The 17,326-nt window shown below is 45.2% G+C and overlaps 1 long non-coding RNA gene across 1 annotated transcript; it reads right to left on the bottom strand.

Annotated features, from left to right (window-relative positions):
- Positions 1-2,515: 2,515 nt before the first annotated feature.
- LOC128442204 (uncharacterized) lies at positions 2,516-3,285 on the bottom strand. The gene is made up of 2 exons (XR_008338814.1): positions 3,065-3,285; positions 2,516-2,966 (listed from the first exon to the last, which is right to left on the bottom strand). It is a non-coding gene; the product is annotated as an uncharacterized LOC128442204 (long non-coding RNA).
- Positions 3,286-17,326: the final 14,041 nt, after the last annotated feature.

Genomic DNA, 17,326 nt, shown 5'->3' with positions numbered 1-17,326 from the left:
GGATGACATTAAATTAATAATTGAAGTGGAGAAGTGCAGTGAGTTGTATGATCCTCAGAACATGTTGTATAAAGACAACACCAAGAAAGACAAATGTTGGGACGCTGTTGCTTAATGTTGGAGCAACAAGTAAGTATATGCTTTTATACTACTGGATCAACGGGTGATATTATTAGCACTGCCCGGCGGTTCAGCGCCGCTTCAGCGTCCGGTGTGAACAGCCAAGCGCCAGCGCGATAGGGATTAGCGCGGCGCGGCGCTTTGGCGTCACCTCCACGTTCTCTGTTCCTCTTTCAAAATGAATGCGCTGTTGATGTCTTCTAAAACAGACTCAAATGCAGCATCTACACATCTCAGCTCTCCAGCGGCAGGCATTCAACCTAAGCACACTTTGATGACGTGGTTGATTACGTTACCGTTTATCATCTGTCCATCACCGTATGGACAGATGATAAACGGTAACGTAATCAAAGTCCGCCCTGACAATCTTGGCCCGGTCGATTTCGTAACGGAGCGACTCCAGACCGAACTTCCCTACCTCAAATGTTGTGGGCGGGGCTAAGTTCGTCTGGCATCCAGGCTAGGTCCCAGGCACACCTGTCTCACTTTACAACATGGACAACTCACTCAAATCTTTGACTTTCAGCTCTCAAGTGTTGAAGTACAATTTTATAGAAGTCCGTTACTGTTGTTGTTTTTAAACAACGATATTTTATCGTCAGATTTATGACAAACTAGCGTCAACATTTTATGAACTCATTTTTAATTTATTTATTTAAAAAAAAAATACTTAGTTGCAAAATAAAAACCTAACTGACATATACTGCTAAACAACACAATGATAATTAAAATGAATATAAGTTTTATTTTCATCAACCAAAGTCAACTGTACAGGAAATTTGTAAGGAAGAGATTTTCAGGAAGTAAAAATTCAAACATAATGAAAAGCACCACATGGGCACAGTAGGATGCTAAGTGTCTGTCTGTAAGCAACAACCCAAGTCGGGATTCCTGACTGGCAGCGTGGTTACTCACAAACATCTGGGGAGCTGGAAGATTAGTGCGTCCAAGGCCTTGAAGGGAAGTCCGCATTTATTGTGACATATGCAGTTGGTGTCATCAGCTGTTTGATCGCTTCACTGTCGTAAGGACGACCCGTCTGTGTCTGGACAGTTTCTTAATCAGCAGAGACAAATGTTTCTATCCCCATTAAGGAAGTTGTGTGTTCTTCTCTGTTTGTTGTAGTTTTTGCAGGATTGTGCAAAACAACACTGAGCGGATTTCATGGACAACAATAAATGACATCAGTGACCACCAAGTAGTTTAGTGAAGCTGGTTACCGACCTTAAAGGCATTCTGAACGCTCCACACAGAGAAGAGCAAGATCAGTAGCTAACAGATTTGAGAGACAAAAAGCACTGGAAAATTGTTGAAAATAATCCACAGATTACTATGGACAAACTCCTGGCTAACAGTGTCAGTGAAATCAAAAAAGAGAACCAGACCCCTTTAGATCAGGTTGGGAGTCTTGCAGACAAGCTGCAGAAGAAGCAGACATGGAGTCATGAGCAGGGAGATCAATACCAAGCTGGAGATGGAGACTGAAGTATGTCTGTGTTCTTCTGACCAGGTTACTTCTCTTATGGAAGAATCTGAGGGAGTAGCTTTGAAGACTGAAATCTTACTGCAGGAAATGCAAGATCTTCCATCTAAGGCTGAGAGTCTAAGTGAGATCAATACAGAGCTGGAGCTGGAGTATGAAAAGAACCAGACCCCTTTAGATCAGGTTTGGAGTCTTGCAGACAAGCTGTAGAACGAGCAGACGTTGAGTCATGAGCAGGAAGATCAGTTCATGGATCAGGTGATTGAAGACAACAGAGGTCATGTACTGAAGGATGAAGCCTCACTGCAGGAACTGCAAGGCTTTCCCTGTAAGTCTGAGAGTAACAGTGAAATCATCACCGAGCAGAGTCATCAGCTGGAAGATGATTTCTTGGATGAGCTGATGGACGAGTATCAGGCAGAGGGGATGAAGGCTGACATCTTACTGCAGCAATTACAAGATCATCTCTGTCAGGCTGACAGACTCAGTGACCACACTACCGAGATGGAGATGGAGCCTAAAGACTACCAGTTTCTTTTAGAACAGGTCGCATCTCTTGATGCGACCTCTTCGCATCTTCACTTTCTATTTTCTACTCTGTGTTGAAGTCCTCTTTTACCTTTTAATTTCTTTTTAAATGCTGTTTTTTTCCGTATTGTCTTATGTTTCATTTACAATTGGTCATGATGCCTTTTATCACTTTGAATTATCTTGTTGTTGAAACGTGCTTTATAAAATGAACTTGCCTTAATTGCCTTGGTGGCATTACAAGATTATTTATACATGTGGTCAGGAATGGGACATGACATAAACAAGAATACAAATGTAGTGATTAAAAATGGTTCAGAGATGACAGTTAATGTCAATTCGGTTCAACAAGTATCCAGAATAAGACGGGACGGGAGGCTGAGATATCAATACAAAATACAATTTATTTAATAGATGCAAATGATTTAAAACAGACTGCTCAAACAGTAAAGTGACATGTGCAAAGGTTGGAAAGGCTGGCCTGGACTTGATATAAATGACAGCTTAAAATAGAGAGAAATTAGAGGCTCCAGACCCAATTGTACAATGCTAAAATATCATGCATTAAAAACCAAACACAACACACTTTAAGAAAATCACTGCAAACGATATACAACAACAAAATGACAAAAGAGGGCCTCTACTTTATGGAGCCAATAATTCACCACCATTCAAGTCACTACCACTGAATTGCACAGTCCCAGTCAACCATATATATTGCACCTTGCAATAGAACAAAACAAAACACAAAGAAACAAATAATCAAACCAAATAATCTAAATGAAATCTAAAGTGGGAAAAAACAGTGACCGTAACTATTTAGCTGGAGGCAGCCCTATAAAACAAACATGTTATAGTTATGTCACACAATTTAAACACATTTATAATATTTAAAAACATTTACAAACATAAAAACACATCCTTATCTCATACCTTTAATTCATTAAAATAAAGCAGGGACAGCGTGCATCCACGGTGACGCCGACACAGTCGCACACAGACACAGCTTCACGCTGGGCTCTAAGGACAAACTTCAGTTACAATTTGCGGACACTTTCTCTGTGATCGCCGTTAACATTATATAACTTCCAGCAACTTACTGCGACAAACAATTGCGACCACACGTGCTGCGCTCACGCTAAACTTCCGCACACACCCACAGGACCGGCAGTGGGGAGAGAGAGAGAGAGGACAAGGGAGAGTGCTAAGGTGTCCCTAAATAAACTCCTCCGCCTCCCTACAGCCTATAGGAGTTGCCGTCCTGTCAGGTTAATTAACACATCCAGAGCGGGGAAAATGACACTGCTGAAAGTATAAAACTTTATTAAGAACTGACCCGCTACAATGGCCCCAATTTTGAAAGGTCACCGACCCGGTGACAAATTACAACCAGGGTCTAAACACTGTCTCAACAACGTGATGATTTGCAGCCTGGTTCACCTGCACGGTTCTAACTGAGATGTCAACGGTTTCATTTACTGACCTTGGAAGGTTAAAAGGGTTAGTGTGATGCCCAGCTGCGTTCCTTTTCGGCCTACTTTGTGATAAGTTTGGCTGCCCTGTTGCTACTATATTAACATTGCTTGGGCCACTTTCTTGGCTGTGATCTGAAGTGGATAGTGGGGTGCCAGAGCTATGTAATTCTGTGCCCATGGTTTGACCATTTAGCTCAAGGGGAGTGAGGGGGGGGGCCTGAACTCTGCACCAGTCGGGTTCCGTGGTGATTAAGACCCCATCTGAGTCACTGTCTTCGTCGTCTTCATTAACATCCGGTGAATCATCGACAAGGCCTGGATCAGGTACTGGTTGGTTTTGGGTCATGGGCCTATGGATGATAGGCAGTCGGTAAAACCCTAAGTTCTGCCCTGTTAAGGTTCTTTTCTGGGCCAACACCATCTCTAGGGCATATCTTATATACCCTTCCTTCTTTATCCATGTTTTTCACCACCACATACACGGCTGGATCCCAAGCATCCTGAATTTTGTGGCGTCCTATGGGGTGACTTTTCCTGTAGACCAGGGTTCCAGGAGCGATAACCGAAGTTGCGTGATAGAGTCTGTTCCTCTGTTCTGCTGCCTGCTGGAGTCGTTCCTTTACATGAAGATAGACTGAACTTAGATGATTTTGATGTTCATCCATCCAATCCTCTGCCGACCTAGACGTGGGTTCCTCCTGTGATGCGCCCAATAGGAAATCCACAGGTAGTTGTGCCTTCTGGCCAAACATTAGCTCATATGGTGAATAACCAGTTGATTGGTGATCTGTGGTATTATAAGCATAGAGAACCTGAGGTAGATATTTTGGCAATTTTTTCTTCTTTTCCTGGGGGAGGGTGCGCAACAAGTCATGCAATGTTCGATTAAAGCGTTCACACTGTCCGTTGCCCTCGGGATGGTAGGGTGTGGTTCTACTTTTCTCAATTCCATACAGTTGACACAGTCTTTTCAAAAGGTCTCCTTCAAAACACTTTCCCTGATCACTGTGAATTCGTTTGGGCACGCCATAAATGTAGAACCACTTTTCAGTCAACACACGGGCTACTGTACTGGCCCGTTGGTCTGGTGTTGGGAATGCTTGGGAAAACTTTGAAAAGACATCCGTGACAACCAGCACATTCTCTCTTCCATCACTGGCCTTATCCAATACAGTGAAATCGATGGCAATGACTTCCAATGGTTTAGAGGCTAACGGGCTCCCCCTGAATGTACGGACTTTTGGTTGTACAACTTTTGCCAGTGTGCATCGGTTACACTCCCGACAGTATCTGTCAATGTCACTTCCAATAAAAGGCCAAAAACACCTCTGCCTCACCAGACTGTTGGTACGCTCTATTCCTTGGTGGCCCTGGTCATCGTGAAGACTTTTAAGGACCTCTCCCTGCAGGCATTGAGGCAGCAGGAGTTGGAACACCACTTGTCCTTCCCTTGGTAGCTGTATTTGACGGTATAGGACACCATCCTTTGACTTTATTTTGGACCACTGCTGCACCAGCTTCTTTACGCCCCTACCAGCATTGGCCATTTCTTGTTTAGTTGGAGGTGTGCCCCTCTTCCAATATTGTAGGAAAGTACCAATTACTGGATCTGTGGCCTGGAGAGCAATTAGGTCAGCTTTGGGCCGTGATGGGAAAGCAGCTATTGCTTGGCAGGTTGCAGCCATGGCGTGGGCACTCTCAAGTAAGACTTTTGCTGGTTCATGGACTTCCGGCGGCACCTTCAAGCCGGGGAATAAAAGTAATGTGCTCTGAGAGTGCAACTGGCGTGACAAAGCATCTGCATTGCGATTGGTTGGTCCTGGGCGGTACTTGATCTTGAAATCAAAAACTGCCAACTCCGATGCCCACCTTTGCTCCACCGCCCCCAGTTTTGCTGACTGCAGGTAGCTGAGGGGGTTGTTATCAGTGAACACTATAAATTTCTGTCCCAGCAGATACTCTCGATATTTTTGGGTCACCGCCCATTTAAGGGCCAGGAATTCTAGCTTTCTAGAGCTGTAGTTGGACATGTTTCTTTCCGTGGGCCTAAGGCCTCTGCTTGCAAAAGCAATTGGTCGCCGTTTTCCCTCCTGGTCCTGGGATAACACAGCACCAAGTCCAGCATGGCTAGCATCGATTTCAAGGACAAACGGTTTGGTGAAGTCAGCATATCCCAGGACTGGCGCTGTCACAAGCAGTCTCTTGAGTGTTTGGAAAGCATTTTCACACTCCTGACCCCAACGGTCGCCTATAACGGCTTTCCCGAGGGTTCTGCGTTTCTTCTTGGTGCCATCCATTTCAGCCACCAACCGGTGGAGGGGAGCAGCAAACCTTGCAAAACCTTCCACAAAGCGGCGATAATAGGATGCGAATCCCAAGAATGATTGAAGCTCTGTACAAGTAGTGGGTTGTGCCCATTCAGCCACTGCACTAATCCTCGAAGGGTCAGTGGCAACGCCAGATGCTGAGATGACATGACCCAGGTATTTGACCTCAGATTGAAAAAAGTGACATTTACTTAGCTTCAATTTAAGATGGTGCTCTTTGAGACGAGATAGTACCAACTCGAGACGTTGGAGATGCTGGTCAAAAGTTTGTGAAAAAATAACAATATCGTCCAGATATAAAAGCAAAGACTGACAACTTTGGTCTCCAAAGATCCTCTCCATCAACCTTTGAAAAGTACTAGGGGCATAACATAACCCAAACGGCATCCGATTAAACTCAAAGAGTCCGAAAGGGGTGCAGAAAGCAGTTTTTGCTTTGTCCTTTTCTGCCATGGGTACTTGGGTGTACCCGCTTGCAAGATCCAATGTTGAAAACCACTGAGCGCCTGTGAGGGCATCCAAAGATTCGTCGATTCGGGGAAGCGGATAAGCATCCTTCCTTGTTTTGGCATTGAGCAACCTATAGTCCACACACATGCGAATTTCTCCAGTTTTTTTAAAAACGACCACGATCGGTGAGGAGTATGGGCTGCAGCTTGCACGTACAACCCCTCTGTCCAACAACTCCCGAATGTGAGTTCTGACTTGCTCATACTGTGACGGCGGGAGCCTGCGATAGCGTTGCCTAACTGGGGCGTCATCCACTATAGGAATTTCATGCTCTACCAGCGTGGTACATCCCAGGTCTCCCTCCCCTTGACTAAAAACTGTGATATGCTTCTGCAAAAGCTCTGTGCATTGTTTCGTCTGCTCATAGGAAAGGTTAGGCCATGACAGCCTATTCAGATCAATGGACGGGGGGCTCACTGCAGTCACCTCCTGAATAATTGCTAGCGTGTTCTGGTCGTCTATTTCCCGGATAAGGATAGAGCTCTTAGATTTTGGCAGGTCAACCACGTGTAGCTCACCCAGCTGTGTATGAGGTTGCAGCCACACATCTTCAGTTCCCACATTGACTACAGGAATGTCCACCTGGCCCTGGTGGACAAAAAGAAGGGCTGCAGATACAAGGGCACCTGCTGGGAGAGGATTTCCTTTTGCTAGGGGTTCCAGTAGCACTGATGGGAGGGTGGTGTTAAAAGTGCAGGGACAGGAAGTGCGTATCCATTTTAGGGAACCAGCAGGAACGCGAACAGCGCAACCATGGACTTTGGCTATACCCAAGCACCCCTGTGTGTTTAAAGCCTCAATGCGATGACACATAGAAAGAGTTTCTTTCCACTCCTTACTAGCAGATTGTAAGACCGATGACTCAAAAAGACGAGATCCATACTGTTCAAAAAGCAGATGGTAACAGTGGCGAATGATATTCATTCCTAAGAGGCCAGATACTGCCGGTTGCTGGGGTGTGAGCTCATCTAGGGGGTCCTTTACAACTAGCATGCCCATTTGTGAGAGGGTTTTACCCAAAACAGTGACATCGAGCTCCATATATCCTAGATAAGGGATTTTTAGTCCATTGGCTGCCCTAAGACGTAACCAGTGACATTTCTTTAGAAGCCCGACACCCTGTGACCTGAAGTGTTTCTCAAAGAAGCTTTCTCGGATCGTGGTAACCATTGACCCGGTATCCAAAAGGCAGGGCACCACCACACCCCCCATGTTGATTTGCACAACTGGGCAATCTCCTATAAGTCGAGAGTGATCATCCATTTGATGTTCAGGTGAGCTCACAAAACCCTTTTCTGATGCTTGGCTCTCTGCACCAGAGGGGTCTAGTTTCCCGATGACTGATAATCAGAACCCCCTCCCCCTACCTGTCTGTGCACCCCCCCTTCCAAAGCAGATCCTTCACGTGTCATAGTAGCAGTTAGGTTTAGCCTACAGAACCTGGCTATGTGGCCTGGTCTATTACAACGGTGGCAAATTAGTTTGCCATCTGTTGGAAATCGTGATGATTTAGCTTGGGTCAGGGCTACAGGGCTCTGAGTAGGCTGAGGGGGCTGGGCAGTGACATGCTTCATAATAGTATCTAATTGAGCTTGTTGTTTGCGAAGGCACTCTTTTATCTCTGCCATTTTATCGTTAGAGCTAGCAGTGACTGCATTTGTGCTACCCTCAGAACTATCCACTGCCTGGGAGTGTGTGTCACAAGAGTAGACCCGAGGTCTAATTTAACCTCCCTGTCTACCTGTTTCTGCCCACCTAATCGCAATAGCCCGAAGGTCTACGAAAGGAATACTTGGTTGTTGGACCACATGCTGCTTCAACTCTCTACGCAACATATCATCAAGCACATGTTCAACAAACTGATCACGCAACAGGACATCAGAGTTAGGGATACCACCAGGAGTTTTACGTATAGCTAAATCCATTAAGGACTTAAGGGCATGCGAGTAATCACGCAAAAATTCACCTTCTCGCTGAGTACGTTGGAAAAACTGTAACTGGGCCGCAACATAGGACTGAGCACAACTATAGTTTTCTCTTAAAATCCGAAAGATTTTTTCAGAAGTATTTCTGTCGGCAGGAGAGTGAAAATGTATCTCTGACTTGGCACCTCCATCTAAATGGTCTGTGATAAACAGCAACTGTTCAAGTACTGGCATATGCCTAACTCCAGACATCTACGTACCTCCTCAATCCACTGTTCAAGTGTTAACAGATCAACTGACATTTTACCAGTGAACTTGGGGCATTTATGCTCTCTAGGTACATAAACATAACGGAGGTTGGCTGCATCAGAGGCTAGGCTGCCTTCTGGAAGTACATTAGGGGAGGAAGTGGATGACCCTGGAAGTGGTTCAGCTAATTGTGATTGGTTCTGCAACTGCTCTCTCAATTGTTCATTGGCTATTTTCAGCTGTTGCAGCTGCTCCATAAGGGCCTGTACTTCTTCCATCCTCGCAAAAGATAGTCAGTATGTTGCAAGGTCTTCAAATAAGCCTGTGTTCCAGACCAGCCACTGTTTTTTCCCACTCTGGCCTAGTTTCTACCAATCAATAGGCCCAAAAAACTAAAAAAACACCAAGGCTCTCCCTTTTGTTAAAGGACACAGTGGACGCAAGGAAGAGAGCAGGCTCCACCCCCCACTAAGATTTTAAAGAAAACTCATATGGGAAATACAACTTATACACTTATACAACTTATACAGTGATATTTGTAAATGGACAGAAACCCCCCACTCCAACCCCTGCTCCTACTCTGTATAATGTACACTGGGTGACATCATGCCCTGAGAAATGTCTTTACTCTGTTTGGGGTTTGTACTATGTGTCACAGTTCTCTGTGCCTCCAGTGCCCCTCCTCCTCTCTTCTCTCCTTTTCCCTCAGGTGCAGCTCATCTCGTTAGATGACGCGACTCACCAGGTGCACCTGCACTCATCAACCTCTGGCTATATCTGCCCTGGCTGTGCGCCGAGTCATCATGCCCTCTTCATCCCCAGTGGGAGCCGGCTTCTTCTTTGTGAAGAAGAATGATGGCTCACTACGGCCCTGCATAGACTTCCGCGGGCTTAACAACATTACGGTAAAAAACAAGTACCCACTCCCCCTGATTGATGCTGCTTTCGGCCCGTTACACAAGGCCTCTGTATTTTCCAAGCTGGATCTCCGCAACGCCTATCACCTGGTGCGGATCAAAGAGGGAGACGAATTGAAGACCGCATTCAACACCCCGCTAGGACACTTTGAATATCGGGTGATGCCGTTTGGACTCACCAATGCCCCCGCAGTCTTCCAAAGTCTCGTTAACGATGTGTTGCGAGATAGGCTCAACCGCATGGTATTTGTTTATTTGGACGACATTAAAATTTTCTCACGGAACCTGCAGGAACACCAACAACATGTCAGGTTAGTGCTACAGAGACTGTTGGAGAACAAACTGTTTGTCAAGACGGAGAAATGTATGTCCCATACCAAATCAGTCCCTTTCCTGGGATATATCGTGGAGAAGGGTCAGCTTCCGACGGACCCTGCTAAGGTTCAGGCAGTGAGCGAGTGGCCAACCCCCGGGATCAGAAAACAGCTGCAGTGTTTCCTGGGCTTCGCAAACTTCTACCGCTGATTTATACAGGATTACAGTAAGGTCGCTACACCACTCACTAGACTCGCATCTCTTAAAATCCCTTTCACCTGGCCCCCTAGTGCGGAGAGAGCGTTTGTAGGGCTCAAGACACTGTTTTCCACCGCTCCGGTACTGGTTTACCCCGATCCGGCCCTGCAGTTCGTCGTGGAGGTGGATGCCTCAGATACTCCCAACGTTCCCAAGGGGACGGTAAGTTGCACCCTTGGGCCTTTTTCTCTCACCGTTTCTCTCCCGCCGAGCATAACTACAATGTCGGTAACCGGGAGTTGCTGGCCGTCGTCCTGGCGCTGGGAGAGTGGCGCCACTGGCTGGAGGGATTGGAGCACCCGTTCATCGTGTGGACGGATCACAAGAACCTCTTGTATCTCCAGTCAGCTAAGAGTCTTAACCCACGACAGGCCCGGTTGGCTCTGTTCCTGGGACGGTTTAACTTTTCCTTAACTTACAGACCTGATTCCCGCAACACCAAGCCAGAAGCTCTCTCCCGGCAGATGGCCCCTGTGATCCCCTGTCAGTCTCCGGAGACCATCCTTCCTCAATCGTGCATCGTGGCGGCGGCTTTTTGGGAGGTGGAGTCCCGGGTCAAGGAGGCCCAGCTCATGGATCCCGGCCCAGGTAACGGTCCTCCTAACCGCCTTTATGTCCCGGCTCCCCTCAGATCCCAAGTGCTAGTTTGGGGGCATGCGTCCAAGCTAGCCTGCCATCCTGGGAACCAGCAAATGCTGGAGTTCATCCGCCGGCACTTTTGGTGGACCAGCATGACTCAAGATATCCAGTCCTTCGTCGCCGCTTGCCCGGTCTGCGCCCGTGGGAAGGCCTCTCACCAACCTTCCTCTGGTTTACTCCGACCACTTCCCATCCCAAGCCGCCCATGGTCCCACATCGCAGTGGATTTTGTCACTGGGCTCCCCCTGTCTGCAGGTAACACAACCATACTCACCCTTGTGGATCGCTTCTCTAAGGGCGTGCATTTTGTCCCTCTCCCCAAACTCCCCTCTGCACTAGAGACAGCTGACCTTCTCCGGCTGCACGGTCTCCCTCTGGACATAGTGTCCGACCACGGACCCCAGTTCACCTCACAGGTTTGGAAGGCTTTTTGCCGGGCTCTGGGGGCATCGGTCAGCCTGTCCTTGGGTTATCACCCCCAAACGAACGAACGGACAGCCCGAGCGAGCTAACCAGGACTTGGAGACAGCCCTCCGCTGCGTTTCTGACCGACATCCCTCGTCCTGAAGTTCACACCTGGCCTGGGTCGAGTTCGCCCACAACTCCCTGACTAGCTCTGCCACAGGTATGACTCCATTTACAATAATGAGCAGTTTTTAACCCCCCCTTCGCAGGAGGAGGACGTGGCCGTCCCCTCCGTTCAGCTCCATCTCCGCCGCTGCCGGAGTATCTGGAGGGAGGCTCGGGCAGCGTTGGTTCACATAGCAGCCAGAAATGAGAGGATAGCCAACCGCCGTCATACTGCTGCCCCCTGCGCAGAAAGTATGGCTGTCCTCCCGAGACCTTCCACTCCCGGTGGAGTCTAAGAAGTTTGCTCCACGATACGTCGGTCCGTACGAGGTTGTCAAGGTCCTCAATCCAACCTCGTACGGACGAGGTTGGATTGAGTACGTCTTAAGCTCCCCTCCGCTCTTAAGATACATCCGACATTTCACACCTCTCTCATCAAACCTGTCTCCACCTGTCCGCTGAGCTCTCCGGCCAAGCCCCCGCCGCCCACCCGGCTCATCGACGACCATCCAGCATACACTGTCTCCAGCATCCTGGATGTCCAACGACGAGGCAGGGGGTACCAGTACTTGGTAGACTGGGAGGGATACGGTCCGGCGGAGAGGTCTTGGATCTCCCAACAACTCATCCCCAACCCTCCTTCGAGACTTCTATCATGCCCATCCTGACCGCCCTGGTAGGACGAACGGCGGCGTCCGTTGGGGGGGGGGGGGGGTACTGTCACAGTTATCTGTGCCTCCAGTGCCCCTCCTCTCTTCTCTCCTTTTCCCTCAGTTGCAGCTCATCTCGTTAGATGACTCGACTCACCAGGCGCACCTACACTCATCAACCTCTGGCTATATCTGCCCTGGCTGTGCGCCGAGTCATCGCCAGTTCGTCCTTGTCACTACCGTGGTAGATACTCGATCTCGGCCCCTCAGTCTATTTCTCCTGTTGCGTATATCTCGTAACCCCCGTGTTTGTTTCTCCTGTCCTCCAGGACCCCGTCATCTTGCTCACCCGCTCTTCCTCCCCGCTGACGATTTCCTGGAGCTATTAGCAACCCCGTCAACCTGCTCTCCTGGTCTTCTCCTCCCCGCTGACGATCTCCCGGAGCTATCAGCATCCCCGTCCTCCTGCCCTCCTGCTTCTCCTCTCCGCAGACGAACTCCCGGAGCTATCAGTACTCAGTCATTCTGCAGTTTCCTACGATCAATAAACACACTTGAACGCACCACCTCTGTGCTCAGTGTTTTGCGAATGAAGTGATATTTATGAATAGACAAAAAGCTTTGTTTTATTATATCATCAGCAAGAACATGATATTACTTGACAAGGACAGACAAACTGCAGTTTTGTGTTGAGTAACACTATTTTAAACCAATCCTTAAAATATTTCAGTGCATGTGTAATAAATACTGCATCCGAGGTCAGACTCCTAAAATTAGCTCAGTATCGTCCGCTGCAACTCAGATTCTGTCTGTGAGCTTATGTTTGTGCACTGGACTAAAATTTTGTTTCTTTTGGGAGACAATCTCGCAGCATATTTCAGGATTCCCATTTCTGGGACCATGAAGGTTAATACATTTGGCACTCATCTATCCAGTCGTTGTTGGGACAGATTAATAAGGTGGAAACGATCAGACATAACCATCTCTAACATGGCAGCATGGCCAAAAAGAGAACTGCTCTTATCTTTTTTTAACAAGGAGATTTAACATCAGTCAGAACCATCCAGCTCCTGTCACACTTACTGCAGGTGAACTGAGTTCAGTGTCTTCCTCCTTCACACTGTCAGCAAGCTGTTCAGACATTTGAACCTACATGTTCACATGACCTGATGCCTGCACTCTGCCTTCCAGCACCCAGAGAATCATACAATAACCCTGAGCTGCTGTTAGAGTCACAGGAGCCAATGAGACTTAATTAATGAGAAGCTTTTACAAAAGAAGACTTATAAGTGTTATGATGAACTAAAGTAATTTGTATGTGCTGCCATGGCAGAGGATCATTAGTTTGGCTTATGAAAAAAACTTTGAACATTAGAAGAGTTAACCCCATGAACATTCTGTAACCATGTAAAGATCTCATTGAGTTTAAATCTCTCACAAGACAGATGTGGCCAAGAAGGCAGTAAAACATTGTTACAACAGACACAATACAAACACACAAATACAGCTGTCATACAAAACATACACAACACACATGCAATCTTCCGAGCATAATTAACGTGTTACAGATCATCATAAAGGGAAATATTATCAAGTTGTAATGTTAAAACTTTCCAGTTATCTTATCACCAGGCCTCGAGTGGAGATACACCCCACCCCCCCTTGCATATACATGTATGTATACAGGTAAAGAGGAAACAACTCGAAGAGAGATTTATATACAGATGAAGAATAAATATTGTGGTTCAGTTATAATAAAATCTTTGACTGATTTATTTAGAAAATTATAATTAACAAATAGATAAAGATTCATTATGATATTTATGATAAAGTAAAGTAAATTTAGATTAAAAAAATGAAATACAATTTCTAACATTTCTAGGACTGCCAAGCAGCACTGAGCGGCCCGAACACATGCATTTTGAAGCCGTTGCATGCGTTTTGCCTGAAAAAAAAAAAATGACAGAGGAAATATTGACACATTAAGCTGTTCAGGCTAGGACTCTGATCATGAGACAGAAGTTTGGTGGTGATAGGACAATGCACAGTGGAGTTATGACAAAATCGTCTAATTTGGGGATGAACCCTTCGCCGTACCTCAATGTTTACACGGTTTGAGGATATGTCCCAATTCTGAGAGGGAGAGAAAAGTCAACTTTGACCACTGACACTGCAGGAGTGGAGTTGTTCATCAAAGGATTCATGGTCCATGTATTTCCGCGATACAGAACATCATGTTTTAATGGCTTGTAATCAAACTTTGACGCCACGCCACGGTCACACCGTGTGACGAAAAATCAATCTTTTAATACATTTTTATCTCCATCTTGTTGTGATGGCACTCATCTCAATTTGAAGTTGATCTGATGAAAGCCCCCTGGTACAAGTACCTCAAAGTAAAAATGTAGAATATGGCCAAAATGGCCACTAAATGCAAAATAGCAGGCTTCCTGTTGTAAAGACTTTTTTGTTTTTCTGGTCATGATACACCTGTGTATCGATTTTTGTGAAGATTGGTCAATGTGAACACGTTCCGGGGGTCTCAGGGGGCACCATTGAGCTATTTTGCGACTCCCATTGAAAATTTCTCCAGAATACGTACATTTTCACCATTTTCTAACTTTCTGCAAATTTTGGTAAGCATTTGAGCATGTTAAAGCCCTCAAAAAGCCAATTCATTTGCCTGAATAATAATAATCCTTACAATTTCAATAGAGCCTCACCCTGTCAGTGATCGGGCCCTAATGAAACAACCTTGTATTCTATAATCAGAACAAAGGTTAATCCAGTTTGCAACGGTTACAATGTATTTGTAAAAGATGAGGTTTTTGACATTCATTTTGTTTTAAAATAATTTATACACATGGGGAAAGTTTAAATTTATTTATGTATTTATTTACTTACGTTAACAGAGAGGACCCAGAATAGATAAAACAAATCAATCAATCAATCAAATTTTATTTGTATAGCCCATATTCACAAAACAAATCACTGCATTTGGTTGATGGTTTAAACTGTTCGCTCAGAATATCTTGTTGGGCTCACAAAAATGAAAAAACATAAGAACACAGCCATACAGTGAAGTTGTAATTTGTGGGGTACTGGATTTTAAAAATACTACTCAAATAGCCTGTAATTAACTCAATAAGTAAAGATTATGACTTTAAGATTCAGCTGAATTTGCTTTACATTACAAAAAAAAAACAGCAAGAGAAACATAGGGATTTACACACAGTAATATAAGAAAACAAAATAATTTCACACCACAGATGTACAGATGCACACATTCCTGGGTGTATGAAGTTAAAATTACATTTGTGTGTGTGTGTGTGTGTGTTGTTACTCAAGCGACCAGTAGCTGTCATTACACCCACACCCACACTGAGTCGGTGGTTTATCTGTATATTGCAGTGAAAGCGTCCTGCTCTTGTTTCTGAGTCAGGCTGCAAAGATCCCTCTCTGAGCCTTCCTTATATTACGACTCCTCAAACTCAGAATTAGTTTCCCAGACCTCCCCAAAGAATTCTCATGTTAGCTTTGGGTGAAGAGATAATTTCCACATTCCTGGGCCCTTAAACAACCAACCCATTGACAGAACTCTGCTTATTCCACCTCCTCTCATTACTATCATTTGTTGTCATTTGAAAAGTAGGATATGGAGCCAGAGGAGAGAACCCACAATACACAACTTCACTTATCATATTTGTGTAAACACGGAAATATGTACCACTTCTTCTCATTAGCTTGTGTTCAACTTGAGACTCAGCTCAGTGAACTTTGGGAAGGTTTGGAGTTGACGTCACATCGTATTAGCTGAGCTGAACTTGTGAACCCTCTGACTCTACATCCACCCTGTCCTCCCCATTCTTTCCGTTCGCACCACTCATCATTAGCCTTGCAAGAGAATGATTATTTCTAAAATCTTGCACAACATAGAGACATGATAGCTAAATTTAACAAAAGATACATTTGGTAACAATGAACACAACAATGTAAGCATGAGATCTTTTAAAATAACTATGACATTTTTTTTAAATCCAGCAAAATATCTTATTTAATCTTGTAGCAAATGAAAATGTGATATAATCCCTATGACAAGCATTTCAGGAAGATTGATATTCATGCTGTCAAAACAAGCATGTAAACAATCTGAGTGAGGGTAACGGTTGATGACTGCTGAATGTCTGTGGTCCACAGCTTCATGAATAGGTCAAAAACTCTTGAGCTTGTTGAAACTCTTTATTCATTCAAAGCACACATAAATGGAAAGTTCCAAATTTCTTCCTCTATTTGAGTTGGCAAACAATCAAACTCTGTTTCACAGTCTTGTCACTATATTCTTACCACAAATTAAGGCCTGGATATATTTTTCATACCTGCATGCAACAAGAATTTAACTTAAAAGGATAATAAAAATGAACTGGAGTCCCAGAGTGAAGCTGTGAGTCAGTAAAACGTGATGGAACTTAACAGGTGAGCATTAGGCATGCACAGACCATTACCCAAATCATGTTTTTCCGACCTGGTTGTCTCTGCAGCCTGGACATTGTCTGTAGGCTCACAGCCTACGTGCACCCTCTGTCTGACGTGCAGAGAATCTCCTTCTTGTGTCGTTTGCATGCGGATGGGCACGTAATACGATACACACTCATGTTAGAATGTGGCTTCACAAGTACAGTCAACACGACATTCATCTATTAAGCAAAGTATCATTTGATAATTTCCTGCAATAAAAGGAATGTCTCCCACATCACAAGCTTACCAGGCTTTCACGATGAGCCCATTGGACTCATGGAGTTTATGGAGACCAGCTTAACTTTCCATGTGACCCCAGGGCAAAGATGAGCTTTGTGACTCCTGTTAACCCCAGCTCCACAAACAAATTTTGTCACATAAAGTATCTGTTGAGGGTTAGGGTTAGCCCTAACCCTAGCCCCAGTGTCACCTGAGGCCACAGCATAACTGAACATTTCAGGAAAGATACTCAGGAGCTTCAATGAGGGCAGATGGATGCTTCATTTGATAACACTTTAATGGCTTTTATATCTGTTGGTTCATAGGGACTAGTGACTTTGAATCACGTACTTAAACGGCCTCATAAGCCAAAATGTGGATTTTCACAGCAGATATGTGCAAATTAATGATGAGTCATCTGTGAGCACCAAAGTAAACCATGGTGTTCCCCAGGGCTCTGTGCTCGGCCCAATTTTATTCTCATTATATATGCTTCCACTAGGAAACATTATCAGGACACACTCTGTAAATTTCCACTGCTATGCGGATGACACCCAGTTATACTTATCAATAAAATCTGAACAAAGTAATCAATTAACTAAACTTCGAGCATGTCTCAAGGACAT

Source organism: Pleuronectes platessa, chromosome 1 (assembly GCF_947347685.1).
Source record: "Pleuronectes platessa chromosome 1, fPlePla1.1, whole genome shotgun sequence".
NCBI classification, from domain to species: Eukaryota; Metazoa; Chordata; class Actinopteri; order Pleuronectiformes; family Pleuronectidae; genus Pleuronectes; species Pleuronectes platessa.
Note: the sequence above shows the minus strand (reverse complement) of the source record. Positions and strands in the feature narration are given on the sequence as shown.